The sequence below is a fragment of the Hypanus sabinus genome, chromosome 4 (assembly GCF_030144855.1).
Source record: "Hypanus sabinus isolate sHypSab1 chromosome 4, sHypSab1.hap1, whole genome shotgun sequence".
Taxonomy (NCBI): Eukaryota; Metazoa; Chordata; class Chondrichthyes; order Myliobatiformes; family Dasyatidae; genus Hypanus; species Hypanus sabinus.
Genome location: NC_082709.1, coordinates 55631788 through 55658125, shown reverse-complemented (window position 1 = coordinate 55658125; position 26338 = coordinate 55631788). Strand labels below are relative to the sequence as shown.

Below are 26338 nucleotides of genomic sequence, written 5' to 3'. Positions count from 1 at the left end.
TTCGAGTTCCATTCCTATTTCTCCTTTGCCTTATTCTTTGTCCAATTAATATTGGATAGTAGATATCCACCAAAGTATTCTTTTTTTATCACTTCCCTAATTTGACTGTATATTTCTTCCTGCATCTTCTTTCAAATATAGGATAGTAGGTTGACTATGCTTATTAGTGTGATTAATCCTTTATTATCTTTTGTTTTTATTAATATGAATTCTACATTTGTTTGCTTTGTAGTTGCTTCCATTCTTTATTGCAGTTATTTTAACATATACAGTTGTGTTTCTTTCTAAGCATATCAGTTACTGCATTGTTTAATTCTAACTATTGATATTTCTGTAGTTAATTCTTAGTAATCTGTATTATACCTCGCTCTTGCCAACATATTATTGCCTATAGCTTCTCTGTTTTATTACGGACACTGTGCGCACTGCCATACAAACAGATAAACTCAGTTTTAATTGGATTTCCTCTCACTTTATAGTAACCGTCTTTTTAAGTTTCTGTTCTATAACTAATTAATTTACTTGCTATCAATGCTGTCCTTAACTTTATTCTTTGCTATTTTCACTCTTTTTTACATATTTAAGCTGCTTACATTTCTTGCTGATCCCTCTCACCTTCTTTCTAATTTAAACCTTTGCCTTTTCCCTATTTACACTTTTTGCTACGACATATTAATGTGAAATGTGTTGTACTAATACAGCTCCTTCCTGTCCCAGCATTGATGCCAGTATCTCATAGAAAATAGTCCCTCTTTCTCACACTAATCCTTAAGCTATGCGTTAATTGTCTGCATTTATGCTAATATGCATGTGTAGTGGCGATTATCCATAAATTATTGTCATTTAGTTCCTGTTTATACTTTAGACTCTCAATACATTCAGTAAGACTATCTTGTCATTGTCCATTACTTGTTTCACTATGGATCATGTTTATTTCCTCCTTCCAAGCTCCTCTCTTTCCATCATGTGATATTTCTTAATTTGGAAGAGGGCAAACAACACATCCTTTGGACATGTTACAGGCTGGAGAGGACACTATCTATTGCACTAATTTTAGAGTCCCCTTTCACTACTACATTTCTGTTCCACTTCTCTCCTCTTGGATGGCTGTCTGACCCAGAATACCTCGGTCTGGGTTGTGGTTGTCCAACTGCTGTTTTTCTCCTTGTCTTCATAGACTAACTACATATTATGTGTTGGAGGGTATAATTTCCTTTGGACCACCTTCACAGCCTCTTGTTGTTCCCTCTACCCATCTTCCAAATAATTATTTTATCCTTGTCCTAAATGTATGCTTTATTCTGGATATAACTGTGTTTCAGATAAAATTGTCCATAAACTTCTAAGTTTCCTTATATGTTAGAGTAACTGTAAGTCACATTCCATCTCAGTGATTCTAACAAAATCTTACATAGGACAGATATATCCATCTTCAAACTTCTTCATACTTATGTTACAAGTTAGTCAACCCTGCTGCGTCTTTGACTGGCCTTATTTATGAAATTACTCTTTATTCAATTATTATTTCTAGTTATGCTTAAATCATGTAATTAGCTAAGTTTATCTACATTGAGAGATGAATTTTGAAATATAGTACCCGTTATGGACAAGATGGACAAAATTTCAAATATAAATACTTATTCTCCTTAATTATGAGTAATTTTCAAAACTCAATCAATATGGCAATTTAAAATCCATAGACACTTATCATACTTATTAAAACATTTAAGTTTTGCTAATAAATTATTTTTCTAGATTTTGTTTTATTAATTTTCTTCTTTTTCAAAACACATTTCTTATTGCACTGGCTTTCTTTGTTCCACTTTGGGGAAGTGTTAAGTTTGATTCTCAATATGTTCTTCAGAAAAGGGTGAGTGGAATGTGGGGTTGCTACGTACAGCTAACTCTAGGAGTGGCAGAGAAGGCTGTCAAGGACTCCTATAGCAGCTCTTCATAGCAGTAGCCAAGAGAAGAGGTCTGAAATACTAATATGGCTAAAGATCAAAACAAATCTGCTGGTGCTCAAAATCTACAATAAAGGCAGAAAGTATCAGAACAAAAAAATAAAAGGTCAGGCAGCATCTGTAGAAAGAGAAACAGTTAATGTTTCAGGTTTGAGACTTTCAGCTGTCCCGTAAGAAGTAACTACATGTATACAATTCCAAATTCCCAACAAGAATATACATAGTTAAACATAGTCATAAGAAGAGAAGTTAAAGGTAGTAGGAAAGGAAAGAACTATAATGTTGCTAAAAGAACAACAAACCTGAATCCAGCAACAAAGGACTAAGGGAAGGAGAGTTTGAGAGCCGTTAGCAAGAAACATTGTAGTATGATAAAAACCTCTGTAGAAGTGTGAAACACTAACAAAATCTGCAGATTAGGGTAGGTGAAATTATAAACAGAAACAAAGAAGTGCCTGAGAAATACAGCAAAACTTGTGCCTGCCTTCATGGAAGAAGACAAAAAAAAATCTTACAGACAGGGAAGAACAACTGGTTTTGAGAGAAATAGCTGAAAGAAATTAACACTAAAAGAAAATATTGGATAAATTAATTGGATAGAAAGCCAATAAATCCCTGAGAACTGTTGGCTTACATAGCAAGGTTTTGGAAGCAGTGGCGCTGGGGATAATAGTTGTCATCTGGCAAGGATTCATAGATTCTAGGAATGTTCCCATAGCTTAGAAGGTTGAAATGTAATTCCAGTATTTAAAAAAGAAGAGAGACTAAAAACTATGGAATCATAAATTAGTTAGGAAAATGTATGAATAAATTACTCAGGACACTTAGAAAATAGTGATAAAATTGGGTGTTGTCAATATGCATTTAAGCTCTGTTCTTGAAAATTGTCTGCCATGGCAGCATGAGAAAAAAATGTAGTCATGCATTAAACTGATGTAAGAGGCAAATCAATGTCACCCACTTTGACAGAAAAAGTAGTAAAGTGGAGTACTTTTTAAATCTTGAGAGTTTGAAAGGTTTTGCTGTTTAAGTTCAAGTTTGTTGTCTTGGGCAATATATTTCCATGGCACATACCCAGTGTATAAGTGCCATAAAAATGAGCTTTTTGCAGCAGCAGCAGCAGCACAGTACATTACAAGACAAGCATAAATTACATAAACTTCAATGAACATAAATTATAAAAACTTATTCAACATAATAAGCAAAGGTAAAAGGATTAGTACAAGTTGAGTGAAATATTGTCCAAGGTAGAATTAAGGTCTTTCAGGTCATTTCTAGAACCTGATTGCAGTAGGGAAGAAGCTATTGAGAGGAATCTGTGTATGCTTGTGTATGAATCATTAAACAGGGCAGACACAGTAATCAAGAGTTGATAAGTTGTAAACAAGAGATTCTGCAGATGCTGGAAATTCAGAGAAACACACCCCAATGCTGGAGGAACTCAGCAGGTCAGACCACATCTATGGAAATCAATAAACAGTCAATGTTTTGGGCCAAGACCCTTCATCTGGATTACAAAGGAAGGGGAAAGGTGCTAGAATAAAAAGGTGGTGGAGGGGACAGAGGACAAGCTAGAATCTGATAGGTGAAACCAGGTGGGAGAGAAAGGTAATGGGCTGGAAAAGAAGGAATCTGATAGGAGAGGGGAGTGGACCATGGGAGAAAGGGAAGAAGGAGGGGCACGGGTGGGGGAGGTGATAGGCAGGTGAAAATAATTGGTAATAATGGCCAGAGTAGGGAATAGAAGGAGGAAGGGGGAAGGGAAAAGGAAAAAAAGAAAAAACTACCAGAAGAAGTCAACGTTCATGCCATCAGGTAGATGGAACATGAGGTGTTGCTCCTCCACCCTAAGAGTGGCCTCATCATGACAGAAGCAGAGGCCAGGGTCCCGCACAGCAGAATGGAAATGGGGATAGGAATTAAATTGGTTGACCACTGGGAAATTCTGTTTTTGGCAGATGAAGCAGAGGTGTTCGACAAGTGCTACCTCAATTTACATCAGTTCTCACTAGTGTAGAGGAGGCCACATTGGGAGAACCGGATACAATAGATGATCCCAATGACTTCAGAGGTGAAGTATTGCCTCACCTAGAAAGACTGTTTGGGGCTCCGAATAGAGGTGAATTGGTAAGTATGGCATTTCTGTTGCTTGAAGGGATATATGCCAGGAGTGCGATTATTGGGGAGGGACGAAAGAACAAGGGAATCACAGAGGGAGTGATCCTGGTGAAAAGTGGAGAGTTAAGGGCGGGGAGGATTGTGGAGGTAAAGATGTATTTGGTGATAGGATCACTTTGAAGATGTCAGAAGTTGCGGAGAATGATGCGTGCAGTGAGCGCAGATGTCTAGGAAACGGAGGAGATGTGGGTGAGGGCAGCATCGATAGTGGAAGAAGGGGAATCCTGTTCTTTGAAGAAGGAGGACATCTCTGATATCCTGGACAGGAAAACCTCATCCTGGAAACAGATACGGCAAAGACAAAGGAAAGGAGTAAAGGGAATAGGATTATTACAGGAGACAGGGTGGGAAAAGGTATAGTCAAGATAGCCATGGGAATCAGTATGTTTATAAATATGTTGGTAGGCAGTTGGTCTTCAGACAGACATGGTAAGTTGGCCTTTTTTGAAGAGGATTGGAAATTCCTTGCTCTATGATATATTTGGTTACTTATCAGCCTCCTTTGCATCAGGGAAAACAAGCCCAGCGTTTCCATTCTCTCTCCATCTTTGTATCATCTGCAAATTTATTAATCATACCTCCTACATTCACAAACAACAAGGTTCCCAGCTCTGATCACTGAGGTACACCATGAGTCAAAGACCTCCAACTGGTAAAGGATCGTTCTTCCACTTTCCTTTCACCAAACTAATGTTGGATCTAATTAGCCAGCTTGCTTTGGATTCCCTGTGTCTTAACCATCTGAACTAACCAATCATAAAGGACCTTGTCAACTAACTTACTCAAGTCTATATTGACAAACTCTGCTATCCTGTCTTCATTAATATCCTTTATTACCACCTAAAAAACTCAATCAGACAGGCGTTTTTCCTTACAAAGCCATGCTGACTATCTCCAATCAGTTGATGCCTTTCAAACGTTCATAAATCCTGTCCCTTGGAATTTTCTCCAATAATTTTTCTGCTACTGATATAAGGCTCATTGGCTAATTGTTACCTGCTTATCCCTGCTGCCCTTCTAAAACAAACGGACCACATTAGCTACCCTCCAGTCTTTTGCAATTTCACCCGTGACTAATGCAGATGCAAAATTCTTCTTCAGGGCTCCTGCTGTCTCCTCCCTTGTTTCCCATAGAATTCTGGGATACATTTTTTTCTGGACTTGGGAAGTTATCCACTCTTCGCCATTCCAAGGCATCTAGTAGTTACTCCTTCTCAATACTGACATTCTCTGGATTATTAACATATCTCTCCCTTTACTCACTGTCCTCCATATCCTTCTCGCCGGTAAATACAGGCAAGAGGTATAAAGAATATATTCATGACCTCATCCACACCACTTGGCTCCATATACCTTGATCCTTTACATGGCCCACTCTTTCCCTAACTGTCCCTTGGCTGTAATATAGAATGAATTAGGACTCTTCTTAATCTTTTATTTGGGCACATGGTAACATAGCGGTTAGCATGGAGCAATGACAACTCACAGTGTTTCAGAGTTTAATTTGTTTTCAGAGTTTAAAGGAGTCTCTGTATGTCCTCCCCATGGAATGCATAGGTTTTACCTGGATGCTCCAATATCCTCCCACAGTCCAAAGATTTAATTGGTCATTGTAAGTTATCCCGTGATTAAAGTTAAGGTTAATCAGGGTTGTGGAGTTGCTGGGATAGCATGGCTTAAAGTGACAGAAGGGCCTACTGCACGCTGTATTGTTAAATAAAATTAAAATAAATAATCTTACCTGCCAAGGATATTTCATTACCTCTTTTTGCCCTCCAAATTTCTTGTTCATCCCTACACCGTCTATAGCTCACAACACTTTTTTTGTTGTAATTGCCTATACCTGTTATATGCTTCCATGATTTTCTTGATCAAACCTTCAATAACCTTTGTCAGCCAAGGTACCTTAAGCTGATAGATTTTTTTTCTACCTTTAATGGATATTCTGGCCCTGAATTATTTCTACCTTTCAAAAAATTCTCACTTGTCAGAAGATGTTTTACCCACTGTCTAATTCCGCCAGCTCTTCTGTTGCTCTGTTGAAATCAGTTTTGCCCCAGTTTCGGTCTTTACCTTGACCACCAGCCTTATCCCTTTCCATAACTACCTTGAAGCTTACAAATTAGAGACCTGTTTCCAAAAATAGTCCCCAACCAATGTTGCTGCCACTTGCCTCATTTCATTTCATTTCCTAAGGTCAGGTCAAGTACAACTTTGTTAGTACAACTATCTTCATAACATCTTAAAAAATTATCTTGGATGCACTTAACAAATCCCACCTTATCGTAAGGCCCTTGCATTAAGGTAATTCCAACCAATACTGTGAAGGTTAAAATCCATCACTATTATAACCTTATTGTTTTATATCTGTAATATGCTTTTAAGTAATTGCATTCTTTCTTGCCTGAAACAAGCTAATGGGCCATATGAGTGGTTGCATGGCTTTTCAATGGTGCAGGATGCCATTGATTGCACTCACTCAGTTTTTAGGGATTTCTCTTCAACATTGTGCAGTTGATATGGGACTATAGGTAGTATATCATACATGTAAGTATAACTAACCTTGCAGTGGTCACACTTCCTTCAGTCTGCAGAAGTCGGTTAGGCCAGGCAATTTTGATCCACTTTGCCTAATGATAGGGTGGCCACTTAGTGATAAGGCTTATCCACGGGTTATGAAAACAGTCTAGAACATCACACAACCACAATGACAGTAAGTTATAAAGAAGAAAACAAAGAAGCAAATTCCAAGTGCTCTGTGGTGAAGTCTTTTAGTAATTGTAAACTCATCCATTGATATCTGTCTTAAGCATTTCTTTTCCTTTTCACTAACCATCATGCCATTATTGTTTTAGCAACACAGAAAATGCACATGCCAATCTAAATATATAAATTAATTTGCAAAACAGAAACAAATTGTCTATTCCATTTGTGCTTTTACTGTGCAATTTTATCCTGTATCTGCATTCCCAGTGGGTGTAGCAGAAGTGGTGGAAAACGTCCATTTGAGAAGGATGTGTATGATCTTGGAAGGCAGCCTTGAACCACTACTTTTAGAAGACCTTGCATCAGATCTCAGCATTTTAGGCTGGACCGTAGCTGTCCATGTTAGCTGGCAGATAAGGCAATGGCAATAGCTCTGTCAGAATGACAAAATGAGAACATTCTGCAGGAAGCACTTCAGTAATCCCAGTAATCTGCTGGTGTTCAGGTTAATGGACTTTGTTGAAGTTCCTTTGAATAGTAATGGCAGCAATCTGTGTCAAAGCTATGGCATTAGCTACCTGAGGCTTCCCTGCAGCATTGAAATAGTGGTGAAAGTATTATCCAGTCATGGAAGATATTGCTTCTGTCCCTAAAAGCTGCATCTGTGCTGGTGTTCCACTGTTATGCTGATGGCAAAGGTGCTCTCTGAGGTCTGCTCATACTCCTTTGCATTCCTGATACTCGACTACTTCATAACTCTTGGCTTTGACTTAAGCTTTTTGGTAGACCTCCAGTATACCAGCCACTTCAGAATATTTACAAGTCTTCTTCGCTTGTCTGGCCCATTGAGATCTTCAGTCATCAGGATCATAGAATACATAAACTAAAGTTATTTTATGGAAAATACACAGCATTTTTCAGGAAAGTGTGTATGTGTGTTTGTTTTATGTGTGGTTTGTATTATGTACGTCTGTCACGTGTTGTGTGTGTGGAATGTGTATTGTGTATGCTGTTTCTGTGTGTCTGGAGGAAAACTAGTATCCAATGTCTCCAGTACCTTCACTATCCTTTCCTGCCACTTGGCTGCAATACATTTTTCCCAGTGCCCGGCCAAATGTCAATTCATTTGTAAAAACTCTAAAATATTCTAAATATTCTAAAATATTCTAAAATATATTCAATATCAGGAGTTGAGGTGGCAGCTGTAGTTTTAAGGCCAAAAGATAATGTTCCTTTGCCCCCACTTTCTTCCTCTCCACTGATTAGAAAGATTCTAGTTCTTGAATATCTGAAATGTAAATGGACAAGGATTGTCATGTGATGAGGGAGGGAAGAAAGTAAGAAGTATATGGTTATGCCCTCCTCAGGTTCTAATTCTGAATTGACTGACTGATGTGAAAAAGGAATGAGAGGAGAAGAATTTTGAACACTGATGATACCCTCATCATCATTTGCTTTAGCTCCGTCAGTGACCATGGCCTTACAAATGCTGGATGAGCAGCATTGTTTTCTACAATAAGCAAAGGGGCTGAAGTACTTGCCCATTCTTTCTTGTAGGGCTCTGTTCAGCAAGTGAGAAAGGATAAGCTTTAGGGTTGCCAATACAGGCATGCAGGCGTAATTACAACATTGTCCTATTTCTAGTTCAATCCCTACAGACCATCACTTGTACAAGGGCACAATCATACTGGGAGCACTCACCTTTATTAATTTTCATTTTAGAATTCATAATAAAGGCATAAAATAAGGGCATAAAATTTAATTGTAAATTATGTATTGTGACGCTATCACTAAAAAGCCATTTGACTGTGTACATTGTAAATTGAGGCTTATAATAGTATCAAAAATGTAATATAAGGCATATGAATTGAGAGGCTGATCGATTGATTTTGAAGTAGATGGGTGTTGGAGGTGCAATGAATTAATCCTAGGTCTCAAGTACTGATGCAGTTAGTCAAACATGATACAAAATCATGGATGAGTACAGCACAGAAAGTACTTTGTCTAATGACACTTTCTAAAAAATATCTAATTGCTTTACTGCCCAGTTAATTCCATTTGCTCTGCAAGCTTTTTATTCAAGTATTTCCCATCTTCATCCAAATAAATGAAGTTAACTGGCTATGATTCCCAAATCCTAACCATTTATTGCATAGAATATTTTTTCTCATGCCACCTCTAGTTCTTTTGCTAGTCATATTAAAATTGTATTTTCTGATTATTCACCCTTCAGCCATTGGGAACAGTTTTAGTGATCGCTATCAAATTTCCTCTTCTATGAGGACAACCCCAATTTATTCATGTAGCAATAACCCATGAACCAGAACCATCATAGTGAATCTTTCTGTACACCCATCAAAGACTTAAAAGTCCATCAAAAATGAACTGCCTAAGCTTGAATACAATGTTCTAGCTGAGGCAGACCATAAACAGTTTTATATGTTTAATTCATTTCCTGGACTTCGCATCCCATGGTTCTAAGTGTAATGCCCAAAATCCCTTTTATTACCTGCTTTGTTAATCTATCCTTGTTGGCTTTGGCCACTCATACGGGATTGTTAAGATTCTTCTTGCACTAATCCAAATTCTTGGACCAACACTCCTGGCATAGATGATTTTTGATTTTTTTCCCTCTACTTCCTGATCCTAAAGGATTTCCTGCATTTCCTAAGAGATATAGTACATCTCTCTTCTTTTACTCTTCTTCCACCTAGATCTCTAATGCAGTATCTGAAAGTTCCAGCAATCACTCTGTTATATCTTTAGGCTTTGCCTAAAACATAAGAATAGAGATTGACTTTATTAAATGACTCCCATTGCATTGTGAACACACGGGGCACCACCTCTTTAAGAGGTGTCGACTGCCTTTAACAAATACAACATTTAACAACATTTGTAATATTGCCAACCCTGCTGATGAACAGCATGTTTTTCAAAATCTATATGTAACACTCAATGAACGGGTGCAATCCCCATTCCTGTTCTTGGATCCCAGCCAATTGCTCCCCTGCTATGTCATTTCCTTTCTCCTGTAAATGTACATCTGTGTAAATGTAGGCACATGCTTCTGTCAAGATAGAGTAAAGAGTAGGCTCCATGCAACTGCCAGCAATTCAGCATTCAATAGTGAAGACCGGCACAAAGCCAGCGATCCACAGGAATAATTAAAACTACAATGATATTACAGGCTAGAAGCGTGGGAGAAGGAGCAGGACAAACATTGCAGAAAATGTCATCTTTTGCAGTTATAATCAATAACAAGCAAGTGTGTTTTCAGTCTTTTCTCAACAATGGCGTAAAACACAAATCATCAAATTAACCACATACATCAATGGTGTAACAATATTTGTATGACCATTCACCCAAGATTATGTTCTTCATGTCATGTGGGTACACTGTACATGTGTAGAAGGACTGAATGGATATAAATGATTTAACTGTCTCTAATATTAATAATCCCTTTAGTAAAAGAAACATATTCTTTAATAGACTAGATTGTAAGAAGAGATTGATTGAAACACCATTACCTTTTACAATAAAATGCTCTTTGTTAATGTATGTAAGTGAGTATTAATCAGTGAGTGATGTGACTATCAACAGTTATTACACACTGTAGTTTGTTTGAGCACCAGCCAAACAAGTGAAGATTTTGCCTACCTATTCCTTCTTCATTGTAAGGCAATCTGATTGTGAGCTTTAGTTGCATTTCCTTTTTCTATTCTAATGTTCTCAAATCGATTAAAATATTTGAAATTTACACCAGATTTAATAATTTTAGGAAGCAAGTTCAACATTAATATGCATTCACATATTACATCACAGCCGGATATAGAATCACCAAGGTCCTTGAACAGAAGAGCTTACAAAAAGTAATGGATACAGCCAGTCCATCACAAGTAAAGCCCTTCCCACCACAGAGCACATCTTCAAGGAGTGGTATCACAGGAAAGCAGTTTCCATCATCAGGATGCCCACCATCCAGGGCATGCTCTCTTCTCACTGTTGCCATTAGGAAGGAGATACAGGAGCCTGAGGACTCACAACACCAGGTTCAAGAACAGCTATTACCCCTCAACCATCTGGCTCTTGAACGAGAGGGGATAACTTCACCCAACCCAACATTGAACTGTTTCCATAACCTGTGGACTCACTTTCCAAGGACTCCTCATTGTATGTTCTTGATATTTATTGCTTATTTATTTATTATTATTTTGTTTTTCTTTGTATTTGTGCAAGTTGTTGTCTTTTGCACATTGGTTATTTCTCCAGCTTGTGTGTGGTTTTTCATTGATTCTATTGTGTTACTTTGTGCTTACCGTGAATGCCCACAAGAAAATGAATCTCACGGTTGTATGTAAATTGTGACGTATATCTACTTTGACAATAAATTCACTTTGAACTTTGAAAACTTATTTCCAAAAACTTTCTTCATATTATTCTTGCTTTAATGGCAAAATAAACATGGAAAAAAGCTGTCAAAATGTACTACATTATTTTCTGCATGCTACTATAATCATTCTGATGAGTATAAATTCCAATGCAGCCTTCTTTAAATCATTCAAAATAAAATTCACAAGAAGTACACATAATTCCTGATGAGATTGTGACATATAATTCTGTTGCATAACTCTATTTACATATACTGTGTATATAAATGTATGTGTGCATCCAGTTCTAGCCAGCCTTTTTATTGTCATTTCCTATTGCTAGGAAAAGCATTGAAAAAGTATTCAGCCCCCACAGCTATTTTCACATTTTGCTGTCTCATTTTCTGTATTTACAATATACTGAAGTAGGATTTTGAGGTAATCTACAAAACATTGTGCGTCATGACAAATCAAAAGAGAAATTCCAAAACCTGTCAATAGTATATTAAGAATTAAAACTCAAAATTGTGAGGCTGAAAAATTCATCCCTTTGTAATTATTATGCTAACTTTCCTCGGGTACAGTATATTACCTTACCAACTCACCCAATTTGTTGATGTGGAAAATTGGATGATTAACTATTTTCAACAAAATCAGAAAAACAAGTACTCCCTCTCTGTAAGGTTCAATAGTATGGTAAATTTTCAACAGACCAAACCAAAATGAAGACAAAAGAGCATTCAAGAGAAGTCAACAAGATTATCCTTGCTCATAAAGATTTTCAAAGCTTCACTTAGAAGATACTGTAAAGATGTGGAAGAAGGCCTTATGGTCAGATGACAATAAAGTGGAACTTTTTGAGCTCCACACTAAGTGGTGCATGTTGTGTATATCTGATATTGCACATCAGCCTGGTAGCACCATCCCTACTGTAGAGTATGATGGAGGAAGCATCATGTTATGGGATGTTTTTGAGCAGCAGGCAGAAGAAATATGGTCAAGATTGGTGGGGAAATGAATGCTGTTAAATACAGAGAGACTCTGGATAAAAACCCGCTAGCCTCTGCCAGAAAGCTTAAACTGGGGAGGAAGTTCATCTTTCAGCAGGACAACAACCCAAAACACACAGCCAGAGTAACCTTGGAGTTATTTCAGTTGAAGAAATTTATGTCCTTGAGTGACTCAGAGTCCTGACCTTAACCCTATCAAACATCTCTGGCAAGACCTCAAGGTTGTTGTCCTTTGCTGTTCCCCAACTAACCTGGCACAGCTTGAGTATTTTTGCAAGGAGAAATGAGCAAATTTTGCTCCTTCACTTTATGCAAAACTAATAGAGATTTATCCGAAAAGACTACTGGCTATAAGTAACTCCGAGAGGTGGTTCAACTAAGTACTGAGTAAAGGGGAATGAATACTTTTGAAATGCTAACATTTCAGATTTTGTACTTTTAATTTATCCTGCCTTTCCCCTGTATTTTTGGGGCTTGACTGCGTAAAAAAAAACTGAGCATGTGATCCACAAATAAAAATACTCGTTAAATTGATCAAGTTCCCTGGTTTTAATATTTATGTAAACAATGGGTTGGGAGCTGAATACTTTTACAAGGCATTGTATACAATTAAGATTGCCAATGTTATTTTGCAAGGATTTGAACACAACACTGTCCCCACATCTGGTTCAATCATTTTAGCACACCACTGACCGTGATTATATAGAGGGCTGTTATAAATTTGTGCATTGGAATTTTGAAAGTCAGTATAATAATAATGGCAAAAGGGTTGATTATAAAGTGGTAATTGAACTGAGTCTGCACACATTGTTTCAAATATCCTTATTGTGCAGTCCTATTTGACCTCAAAACTAAAAGCTTAGCTCTTCATTTGGAATACAATTGAAGATCAACCAGTTTTTTCTGAAGTATCACCTTATCTATAACTCTTGCTTCATTGGTTTTGACTTTTGGTCATACTATTATATCAATATTTATCATAGATGATATCTACATAAATATTTTAACTGGGACTCTTCCAATGTAAACTGCTTTTTAAAAGGGAGAGTTTCTAGTGTTGTAGCCTATTTATTGATAAATCCAAGGAACATTTTTACAGAAAAAAGTCACCTTCTTAATGGATCAGTAGAATAACAAATAATAGAAGGATACTATTCAGACTGCTTTTGTTCTGAGTCGAGTTGAGTTTACTGATTTATCTCACTCCCCAAGTAACTAGCTCTCCCAAGTAAGATTTTAAATGAAAAACTATCTTGAGATTAAAAAAGAATATATTTTTTAACATTTGTAAACTTTCTTTTATTCGAAGTATTATGTTTATTTAAGCTCAAAGCCTCGACCTCTCCTAAATGCTTGGGCTTCGACTGGAAATGTTTAACTTGCGTCATTTGATGAACATTTTCAGATGCATTTGAGCATCTTCTGGACAAGTTACTATTATCAATATTTGATCGGTATTGGTAAAACCCCTTTGGGAGACAATGATGTGTGTCAATTTAGCTTATGAACTTGTCTCTGAACAAGTTGTATTTTGACAAAGATACTTCTCCTTTGCTCCATTGATTTTGCTGTCTGGGTAGCTGAGATTCAGAGTTGTTGTTCACCATGATTTGATTGTAAACTGATGTTTTAGCTATTATGGGATTGTGTGAATATTTCAGGTGTGGGTTGCAGCAATATTGCCTTCCCAATATCATGGGCGTTACACTTCTTGTAGATAATGACATATAGTGAACTGTATGTCGCCGCACAGTATTAGATCTGTAGGCATCTGCTTTAGTGGGTGAAATGCTGTTAAATTATTACGTTTAAGTTACTGGTTTGATTCTTCGTCTAACCTCAGTCAGGAGAACATTTGGGGAATATGTTAGAGTCATATATCTTCAACATATTACTGCCCAACAGTTTACTCTCAGATATTGAAAACCTCATAGGAACATATATTTCAGAGGTTTTCTTTTAAAAACAAAGCCTTGACTGAAAGATATATTCACTATTGATCGTACATCAGATACATGCAGTACTCTCTGCTTATACTAGATTTATAGTGGACTTATTTTTATTCTGACATTGCAATACTTGTATATAATTAGGGAATATTATTACTGAAGGCAATGTGTTGATTCATAAGCAGACGGCTGTGCCCATCTAGACTGCCATGCATAGGAATGCCTCAGAGGCAATAGATAAGAGGTTGAAGGCGGTGTAAGTTAAGTGGGGATAGGATCGTCATTATCCTCTTGACTTTCGGATCATTGGAAAATAGATAAAGTAGCAGAACGTAGCCTGTAAAACATTGATAAGAATTTAGAAATGCTTGTAACGTTCTGCATCTCACAGCATAATGAATGCAAGAAGTTTGTTTCTGAATAGTCTTGAATTCTGATAAAATTCATACCAGTTGGTGCCCATGTCTCTGATCTCTGATACTCATTCAAACCAAACAGTGTCCAAGCACCTGGTATTCACTCAGGCCAATCAGTGTATTTGTCCTTCACAGACATCTCACAATTTTGAGTCCAGGCTTCTGACACTTAGATCAATAATGGCAGTGCTCCTGGTATTCATGCAGACCAAATTATTTCTATCCTTCTGGCACTTCTTTTCAAACAACTGGTTTCTCTGCTTTTAGCACTTTCTCAGGGCAATGGTTTTGCAATCCTGGCTATACACGGACTAGTGATAATTTATTTCTTGCTCACAGACTGGACTGTTTGTCAATCCCAAGACTTTTGGCTGATCAGCTCTACTCTTTTTCTCTGTGGGGACATTTTGTTTTGTAATTTTCTGTAAGAAATTGAAAATATTTAACAAAGGTTTCTGCTAAACATGAAAATAGTGAAATATGGGTTCTGCTAAAGGACAGTGTGTAGTGCCCATGGAGTGATTTGTCTTTGGAATGCTGAATTTGTATAGTGAATGACTTTTGTGAGACAAAGATAAGATGCATTCTTTATTTAAAGAAAATACTATAGATTTTTGTTTTGATTAAGTGAGTAGATGTACTGGTGAGACTGAGACAATCTGTCTGGAGAAAATATAGCTTTCCTTCTCTCCATTTTTATGACACTTTATTTCTATACCAAATGTTGATTGGAAAGGGGGCACTAGCAAGGGTGATGGTAGAGAAGCAATGGCTGGAGTTTTTGAGAGCAGATTTGAAGCTGTAGCATCAGTTTCTCCCAAAGAAGAAGCAGAATTTTTAAGGGAGGATGAGGTAATCGTGGATGACAAGGTAAGTCAAAGAAAACGTAAGAGCAAAATAAAGGCATACAATATAGTAAAAAAGGTAGGAAGCTAGAAGATTAGGAAGCTTTTTAAAAAAACAACAGAAGGCAACAAAAGAAAGGAGAAAAAGGATTAAATATTAAGGTAAGGTAGCTAATAACAAAAAAGGAGATACAGTACATCACCGAAGACTAGCACATTTCTACAGATGTACCTTAGAGTGCATTCTAACTGGTTGCTTCACTGTCTGGTATGGGGGCCACTACACAGGATCAGAAAAAGCTGCAGAGGGTTGCAAATTCAGCTGACTTTATCATGGGCACTAGCTGCTCCAGAATCTTCAAAGGGCAATTCCTCAAAAAGGCAGCATACATCATTAAGGACCCCATCACGTAAGACAAGCTGTGTTTTTATTCCTATCATCAGAGAGGAAGTACAGAAGCCTGAAAACACCCACTCAACATTTTAGGAACAGCTTCTCCCCCTCTGCCATTAGATATCTGAACGGATAATAAATCAACCCATGAATGCTACCTCACTATTTTTGCTCTCTTTTTGTGCTACTTATTTAATTTAATTTTTAAATACATATTTCTTATTATAATTTATCATATTTTTCTGTGTTTCTGCCACAAAACAACAAATTGCATGATACAACAGTGATATTAAATATGATTTTTATTCTGATTCAGATTCAGAATACCAGAAGTGTTTTTTAGGTCTGTTTGTCTAGGTAGCATGCAGATGTTGGTGACCATGGTTTTCCATGCAGATCTATCCCTTGTTCTTTGGATGACTTTCCTCTATGTGTAGCCACCTGACTAGGCTTTTGATGTACATAAACTGAGGTCTTCTTCTAGGCTTGCTCCCCTCGATCTTTCCAGAGAGTATAAGTTTTTCTAGTTCATCTTTCCACATGATGTGTCCTAGGAATCTGCGTTGTCTTTCTCTTATTGTTGGTATGAGTGATCTAACTGCTTAGGCTCTTCTGAGAACTTCTTCATTTGATGTGTGTGTGGTCCATGATATTTTTAACATTCTCCTGTAGAAGCACAATTCAGCTGCTTCTAGTCTCTTTTCCGTTGCTGGGGAAATGGTCCAGCATTCACTTCCATAAGTCAGGATAGAATACTGCAGTATTCTGTTTTTAGTTTACATGCTCATCTTCCTGTCTGTTTTCAGGTAGATAAAGAATAAAAGAGAAGTAAGAGTGGTAAAAGATGCTGCAGAGATGGTAACAGGAAACAAAGAAGTGGTGAGTGAACTGACTTACTATTTCACTTCAATCTTTACTGTGAAAGCTACCAGCAACTCACCAGAAATTCAAGAGAGTCAGGTGGCAGGAGTGAGTGTAGTCGTTATTACTAAGGAGAAGGTGCTTGGGAAGCTAAAAGATCTGAAGGTAGACAAGTCATCTGGACTAGATGTATCACACCTAAGAATCTGAAAGATGTAGCTGAATAGATTGTAAAGGCATTAGTAGTGATCTTTTAGGAATCACTAGTTTCTGGAATGTTTCCAGGGGACTGGAAATTTGCAAATGTCACTCCACTCCCAGGGTATATTTAAAGGTTCTTGATTAGCAGGGTCATCAAAGGTTATAGGGAGAAGACAGGAAAATGGGGTTGAGAGGGAAAATAAAACAGTCACAATCAAATGACAGAGCCAACTCAATGCGCCAATGGCATAACTTTGGTCCTATGTCTTATGGTCTTGTATTTTTGGTGGTTAGATTAGGCTGGCTGACTGATAATAAACATATGAAACTGAAGACAAGGGGTTGTAGATGCTCGAATCTAGAGAAACACAAAAAATTTCTAAATCTCTGGAGGATCTCAACAGGATGAAATCGAAGGCTGAAGAACTGAATTTCTGGCAGCAGCTAAAGAGAATTTTGATGGTATTATCAATACCGATCTGTGGAAAAATGTGCTTCATCACTGATTTGATGTTAGACAAACACTGCATTGACCTACCTTCTCTAAATTCTGCGTACCAGAAGAAGACTTCGTAGAGTAAAACTACTTGAAGGTACAGCTGCCTGTGCTGTGGGCTATGTGCACCACTTCACAATTGCTGCTGCCTTACAGCTTCCTGCAAAATGCGTACTTCTTAACCCACCTGCAAGGTTTGTATCTCAGTGTAAAAAAACTGTTTTGGGATCATTACTTCCCACATTAAAGGAGAGCAGCTGTTACAGCAACCAACAGGCAGTTTACAAGCAGCAGTAAGTGAAACCAGCCAAAGCTGGTGGCCACAAGATAAGAACCTGACTAAACATTACAACAAAAACATAACGGTGCACAGCAAAGAAATAATATTCTATTTCATTCTGGCGTATAGAAGACACTTTCTGTTCTGAATTTCTATATCAACACATTATACATACACTCAGTGACCTCTTTATTAGATATCCAATAAAGTGGCCACTGAGTGCATATTTGTGGTCTGCTGGTGAAGCCCATTCACTTCAAGGTTCAACATGTTGACAATTCAGAGATGCTCTTCTGCACACTACTGTGGTAACACATAATTATTTGAGTTACTGTCACTTTCCTGTCAGCTTGAACCAGTCTGGCCATTCTCCTCTGATCTCTCTTATTAAGAAGGCATTTTTGCCAACAGAACTGCTGCTCATAGGATGTTTATTTGTTTTTTGCACCATTCTCTGAAAATGCTGGAGACTGTTGTAATCCCAGGAGATCAGCAGATTTTGAGATACTCAAACCCCCAATTTGCCACCCACAATCGTTTCACAGTCAAAGTCACTTAGATCACATTTCTTCCCCATTCACGTTTGATTTGAACAACAACTGAATATCTTAACCATGTCTGCTTACTTTTATGCATTGAGTTGCTGCCACATAGTTGATTGATTAGATATTTGTATTAATGAGCAGGCGTAAAGGTCTGCCTAATAAAATGGCCATTGAGTGTGTAAGCAACTCTATTTTCACCTTTTACTTCATTCAACAACCAAAAAGCTTTCAGAAAGAAATGTTTGTAAAACAGACAAAGATGTAATGTAGATGGGCTTTGGGGTGGGTTCTGAGAGGACCTTTAAAGACGGAGTATGTTGAAGTGTTTTAAAATGAGAATTCTAGAGACAGAGCTGAGGTGGTCAAATGCTACACTACTAAAGTAAGCCTAAGGGAATGAGTATGGAGAAGTCCAGGTGAAGGGCCAGTTGTGATTGGAGTGTTGGGTGTTGTAGGGGACGTAAAGTTGAATAAAATTGCAAATGCTAGTGCAGGGTGACACTGCAAAGAGATCCGAGCAGAAGGGTGAGGATTTTATTGATTTGACATCAACCAATATACATCTGAGAGAGAGAAGAAGAAGAAGAAAGAATGATATGTTATGCAAAACTCAATTGCTCAGTTTAGTTCAGAATGTTCATATTTACTTTATAAATCTCTAATATTCAGAATTAAGTTAAAGAGAAGACTCGGCGAAATTGGTGCCTAAATTTTTAGCAATAGTGGAAGAGGTGGTAAGGGGCATATATAGTGAGTGATAATGTGGAGCTTAAACACCCAAGCAATATATAGAAAATAGAAATTTAGTTCTGATGTAGATCAAATAGGGTGTCAAAATTTTCCATTGTCATATTGAATCTGAGAGAGTGGCCAAGGATTAGAGTTCAAAGCAAGGCTAAAAATAATAGTTCCAGTTCTCAAGATGCTCACTTAGAGAAATATTTAACTTGTTTACAAAAAATGTCAGTAAACCATTGTGACAGTATCAAGGGAAAAATAGTTAACATCTATCCACCTGCCGGAATCAGTGCAGCTCCAATACCATCAAGTTAATTGATGAGGGGAGGATAGTAAATGATGTCAGCATGGAGTTTAATAAAGCATTTGGCAAGGTCTTGTGGTGGGTTGATTAAAATGCACTGAATGGAAAGGAAAGGGGCAGAAGCCAGAACAAGAAAGTGGGGAGAAAGGAAGGGATACCAGCTGGCAGGTGATAGGTGAGACCAGGTGAGGGATAGGTTGGGTGGGTGGGGGAAGTGGGATGAAGCTGCGAGGTGTTGGGTGAAAGATGTAAAGGGCTGAAGAAGAAGGATTCTGGCTTGAAACATTGACTGTTTATTCCCTTCCATAGATGCTGCCTAACTTGCTGAGTTCCTCCAGCAAGAAATAGATCCACTATACTGTAGTTAATGACAGATGGAGCTTAATCCAGGCAGGTGTGAGTTATTGCACTATGGGAGCTCAGCTGTAAGGGGAAACTACAGTTAATGTAAGAATCCTTAACAGGATTCAGGTGTAGAGGTATCTTGGGTCCAAGTTCATAGCTCCCTGAAAGAGGCAACACAAGTCGAAAGAGTGATAAAGAAGACAGCACTGAAGGCATAGAGTATAAGAGTCAGGAAGTCATGTTGCACATGTATATCTTTGGTTAGTTGGCTGCATTTGGAGTTTGGTGTGCAGTTCTGTTTGCCCCATAACAGGATGTGGAGGCATTGGAGAGGTTTATCAAGATGCTGTTTGGTTTCAAGGCTTTTACCAATAAGGGGAGGTTGTCCAAACTTGGGTTGTTTACTGTTGACTGTTGGAGGTTGAGGGGAGACATGATAGAATTATATAAAATTGTGAGAGACATAGATAAGATAGACAGTTAGGATCTTTTTATCCTAGGCCAGAAGTGTGTATAATACTGGAGGGCATAGTTTTAAGGTGAGAGGAGAAAAATTTGAAGGGAATATGTGGGGCATGTTTTTAGACAGAGAGTGGCAGGTGCCTGGGATGCGCTGTCAGGGGTGGAAGTCGATAAAATAGCAGCATTCAAGAGGCATAAATATGCAGGTAATGGAAGAATATGGATGATATGCAGGCAAAAGGGATTAGTTTAATTTGACATTATGATGGGTACAGATATTGTGGACCAAAGGGCCTGTTTCTGTGCAGTACTGTTCTGTGTTACAACACATAGTAAGTTTGATAGCATCTAGGATGCATAATTGGCATTGCAGCCTCATGCACCAACCATTTACTCCACCACCTCAAGCCTTTATTGCAGTATGCATCATTTACAAAGTGAACAGTGACAATACAGCACAAGTAACTGCACTGCATTTTGTCAGTGATATATATTGGGCCACCCATTCTAGGTTACCTAATTCTGCCTAAGTGAGATGTACGAGGAGAGCTAGTGAATGGGAATGCCTGCACTCATGAGTTTCGCTGCAAAGTACTCACCACCCTTCATTGTAACCAAGTCAGAATCAGTGGTGCAGAACCATTTTATGTGAGGAGGGTTAAAATGGCAATCCAAGCTATTTTTAAGGACCACTCACCTGAACAGGAAAATCTCAAACTTCCTGAATGGTCCTCTCTATTGTTGTAATGATGCTATACGACCATAAGATATAGGAGCAGAATTAATATTGTAGAATTCATCAAGCAGTGACAAGAGTGTCAAAATCCAGCAGTTACACAGAAAAATCTGGATATTAAATTTGTTGCAAGGTTGTTTGTTCATCTCAGTGGGTAGTAATGGCTGTGAAAGAAAGTGATACAGGTTACAGGTCATGTATGTTTGAAAAGGTGGTGGCCGTAGACTAACCTGCGGATTGCAGATGCTGACTGTATTTGGTCAAATAGGACTAGTACCTAACAAGGGTGGTGCTAGAGGATGGGAGAATGAAGCTGCAAGGAAAAGACTTCCTGATCACCATATTAAATATCTCAATGCGATCATGTGGAACATGAGATTTACTGTGGTTGCAGTCACTAAAGATGCCAGTTATAACTTTATCTGAGGCAGTGGTGTGAACAGGATGGTTTAAACTGAAATGGGACAGGAAGTAAGAAGATGTATTCTGGTAGCTGAATACACAGATAGATTGAGGAGGAAGTGACAATGGCGATTGTTTTGAAAGCAAAAGGATTTTATCTGAGCAGACTGAGACATTTATGATGCTGTCAGATCTACTTACTGGCAGGATAACTGAGTGATGAGGCGTTTTTAGAAAGAGTGTGTGTGTTGCTTTTGATTTCCAGTGTCTGCAGATTTTCTCGTGTTTGTGGGCACGTTTTTAATTGATTGTGACATGTGGTCATATGGCGATTCCAACACTTACTATCCATCCATAGTCAAGAATATAACAGTGATCTTCCTGTTTCTGACCAAGGTGTCTGACAATACTGTTTGACATGAAATTCCAGTACTTAGTCTCAGCAAAAATAAGAAATATATGTCTGAGTCAGGAGGATAGCGGAAGGAATCTCATAGCTGATGGTATTTCCAGATGTTGAAAGGTGATAGTTTGAAAGGTACTATCAATGAAACCTAGGCTGCTTGCTACTATGTGTACAATCTGCAGAAAAAAGATGCCAAAAAGATGTGATCTGTTTTACTTTAGACAGCTCTGAGCTGCTTAACTATTGGAGTTCTACTCATTCATAAAGCTGGATAGTACTCTATTATGCTTCTGACAGCTCTGTGATAGAAAGTTAGGAGGCAAGACCCTCACTGCAGGACACCCATCACCATCAGACTTTTACTTGTCACAAAATATTTTAAAATGCCAGTGCCAGACCTTGATATGGATAGCTGAATTAGATTACTGCCACAAACTTCTCCAACCTGCAATAGGTTGAAATAACTCCATGAGCGTTGGGAGGCCTTTAAAGTTTTAAATGGGTGATCTATAAATTTAGTGTGCATGTTCCAGTGCCCTTATAACAAAAAGCTAACAATATCCCAGGAAAGTGACAGAAACTAAATTATGAGAATTCTTTGAAGCTTCAGGATGTTTTTTCAATGCTAGGTCAAAGAAAATGCAAAGATATTTCATAAAGACATAAAAAGCATAATGAGAACTAGGAATAACAACCAAAGGACCTCTCAAGGACCAAAAAGGTAACCTATTCGGAGAGTTCCAAATGAATAAGAGATTATGCCAATAAGGTAACTAGAACAGACAAATGGGAAATATTGGATGGTTAGATATGCTGACGGAATGTATGAAGAGGTTTAGCGCCTCAGAAAATGGATAAATCATCCAGTGTAGGAAGATAACATTTAACTTGGTACATTTTTTTTTGACTGGAAAGGACAGAGTGAGCTGAATGAATGTCCCTTGTGCACTAAATTTTCTACTACCCCCTGATGAATCCTCAGACAAGTATGGTTGGCTGGGAAGGAGCAGGGAATTCCAATAAAATGCTCCTACTTATAAAATACTTAGAAGTGATCTTTTTTTCCTATTTCATTGTCCCGGCAAGTACAGGTCTCTCAGCACACCCTCAACATAGGTTACCTTTCAGTCTTTGAGAAGCCTTCTGCTCCCCCTCCCCCAACCACCCACTTATCCTTTTGCTCTTTTTTTTAATGAAATATCTTTGGATTCTCTTTGACTTTTCTTGGCAATATTTTTTCTGTGTTGTATAACTTTTTCCCTCTCAATTTCTTCTCTTAAATATGCCACACATTTCCAGTCTTCCTACTGTTTTAAGTTCTTAGGGTCTGACCCTAGCTCCCCTTTCATGCCTGATCCTTCCCTCTATGCACTTGTCATCCAGGGAATTCGGGATTTGGAACACATTCACCCTGAATGTTGAATCTACTTCTTAAGCGCCTCTTATTTAATTGGATACTAATTTATTTTTGTACTGGCTTCCAGTCCACATTTGCTATATCACTTTTCAGTCTAGAAAAATTATCCTTACCCAAATGTAGAATCTGTACTCCTATTTTATCGTTGTTCTTTTTCATGACATAGCTAAACCTAACTAAATTATGACACCGTCACAAAAACACTCTCCCACTGATACTCCTTCCACTTGCCGGCTTCATTCCCCAAATCTAGATCCAGAATTCCTGAAATGCAAACCATAACTCCCTCCCTCTTGACCCGCCACCCATAGTATATCTTGTTGGGCCTGCTACATGTTAGTCCCGTGACCTCTATCTTTTAAACTAACTGCATTTAAACCACTATTAAGGTATTTGACACCTCAACTATTACTGCTGTAGTGTTTTTGCACTGATCAAATATGCTCTTCTAACTCTCTCAGGTTGTGGAGATCTACAGTGCATCCTCAACAATGTGACTGTCTTTTTGTTATTCTTTCATTCAATTCATACATCTTCATTTGATGATCCTTCTAATGTATCATCCCTTCTCAAACAATATTACCATCCCCATCCTCCCTTACTTATCTTCCGATATTATCCAAATTTTATGTTACATACCAGCAGCAATAGATCACACTTTGAGTCAGATTTTAATGTTAAAACCACTATCTTTATTAGTATCTACTTATAATATAGTAACTTAAATGAAATAAATAGAAGTTAACAGTGTTATGCATATATAAGTGTGTATGGCTCCCAAACAATCAAGCTTAGGAACAATTCTTAAAGTCTTAAGTTTCAGATGGCAAAGTAGAAAGTTTCGGTAATCTACAGAATAGATGACGGGAGGGAGATTTGTAATCCAGGATATAATGTAGAGAGAAGGTGATTACGTCGAATTCCACATGTTCCCCGCTGGGTAAACAGAATATCAGTCATCAAAGATTCTGTCCATTGAGTTGTTCCGAAATCCACTCAGAAATATCACCAGATGACAGTCACAGGAATATCGTCTTCAAGTGGTTATCACATAACAGCCGGATTCCAGGTAAAGGTCAACAAAAGTGATACCACAGGATACTCCAACAAATCCACACATATGGATTATACTAAGTGACAGTCACACATCTGTTGTGCACTGCATGCTGATAATCAACCCAACATTTTGGGCACAGGAGAGTTCCAAATCATAGCAGAGACAAGCCCTGCCTCTGTTTTTTTGCTTCTTCAGCTTCGAGCTGTTTTCGTCATAACTCAAACTCGAGCTGTTGCTGTCTTTGCATATCCTCAGCCTCCATCTTTAGCTTTTCCAACTTGTACTTGAGCTCAAGACCACTGGGTTTTACTTTCAGGAAACCTTTCTAACTCCCCCCCCCCCCACCCCCTTCAGACTTCCTCAAAGAGATATAGTGCTCAGCTATTATTCTCTGAATCTGTACCTTTTTCATATCCCGTTTTACCGCAGTAAGCCCCAGCTTCCTAGTAATAGCCAACAAGTTGTTCTTTCTGGCATTCCCTAATGCCTCAGGGTCTGGTGATCAGAAATGCATCAATATCCATTGCTGCCGGTTTCCACACACAAGTCAATCAAAAGGGAAGTAGTCAATGAGATCGATAATCAATCAAAAAGCTCCAATTTTGTCCATGTCACGGACAAGCCCCCCAAAAGGAAAATTTTGATCTGTAAGAGCAAAATTTTAACTGCAAACTACAATATGTGAAACAATACATTTACAGTTAACATAGATCATACTCCTGCAAAATCAAACTCTGTTGTTGAACTGGAGTCTCCTGAACCATTTTCTAGCATGCTGTTTACTCAATTTCTTGTTCAGCAAGTTTACATTTTTCAATATTCATGTGATAATTTCCAGGTGCAGATCCTTGGTCTCGCGAGACCAACGGATTCCGTACATTATCCAAATACCCTGTAACCAGGAATATTACCCTCCACTTGGTTGTGGCATGGGGATTTACCTATCTTAATGTGATTTTAGGCTGAAAACCCCTTATCCTTCCTAATATGTTGCAAGACCTCACTGCTTACTGTGCCTTGAAAAGATATTCAGCCCCCACAACTATTTTCACATTTTACTGTCTCATTTTCTAAATTTAATATATATTGGTTGGATTCTTCTGAGCTAATCTACAGAAAATTGTGCATCATGTCAAATCAAAAGGAAAATTCCAAAATCTGTCAACAGTTTACTAAAAATTATAAAAGCAAAATTGTAAGGCTGGAGAAGTATTCAGCCCTTTGTAACTACTACATTACCGTTCCTCAAGTGCAATACTGTATATTACCTTACCAACTCACCCAAGTTGTTGATGTAGAACATTGGAAGATCACCTGAATAAATGCCGCTTGTTTCTGTAAGGTATTTGTGGCATAAATTTAATATTGTGCATCAGCCAGGTAACATTATCCCTGCTGTAAAATATGGTGGAGATACTATCATGCTGTGGGGACTTGAAATCTGGTGAGGATTGAAGGGAAGATGAGAAATGCTAAATATAGAAAGATCCTGGATAAAAACCTACTGCCCTCTGCCAGGAAGCTTAAACTGGGGAGGAAGTTCATCTTTCAGCAGGACAACAACCCAAAGCACATTGCCAGAGCAACCATGGAGAAATGAAGAAAATTGATGTCCTTGAGTGGCTCATTCAGGGTCTTGACCTTAATCCAATTGAACATCTCTAGCAAGACCTCAAGATTGCTGTCCACTACCACTCCCCAACTAAGCTAGCACAGCTTGAAAGGAGAAATGGGCGAATGTTGCTCGATCACGTTTTGCAAAGCTAACAGAGACTTATCCAAAGGGACTACTGGCTGTAATAGCTGCGATGCATCCTTCAACTAATTACTGAGCAAAAGGGATGAACACTTTCGAACTGCTAACATTTCAGTTTTTGAATTTTTAGTTTCTCATGCTTTACAATTTTCCCTGCTTTTGGGACTCTACTGTGAAAAAAAGAATAAGCATGTGATTCACAAATAAAAATTTCTCATTTAAATTGATGAAAATCCTTGGTTGTAATATGCATTTATGTGAATGAAGGGCTGGTGCTGAATACTTTTACAGGGCACTGTATTACCCTAATTTCTTTTGCATCTATGATATTCTCCCTAGTAAACACTGAGAAAAAATAGACATTAAAAATCTCAGCCCTCTGCAGCAGCTCCCAACATAGATGGCTCTGATTATCTCCCAGAAAATCTAATCGGTCACTATTCAGCCTTTTGCTGTTAAATGAAGAACCTCTTGGGATTAGTTTAAACCCTGCCTATCAAATC

General features: G+C 38.0%; 1 long non-coding RNA gene across 6 annotated transcripts in view; it reads left to right on the top strand.

Annotated features, from left to right (window-relative positions):
- LOC132392775 (uncharacterized) overlaps window positions 1–26338 on the top strand; it is a 97981-nt gene that overhangs the window by 38037 nt on the left and 33606 nt on the right. For all 6 annotated transcript variants that reach the window (XR_009511649.1, XR_009511648.1, XR_009511646.1 and 3 more), the window contains exon 2: window positions 16636–16708. This is a non-coding gene — a long non-coding RNA (uncharacterized LOC132392775). The remainder of the gene's footprint in view (window positions 1–16635; window positions 16709–26338) is intronic.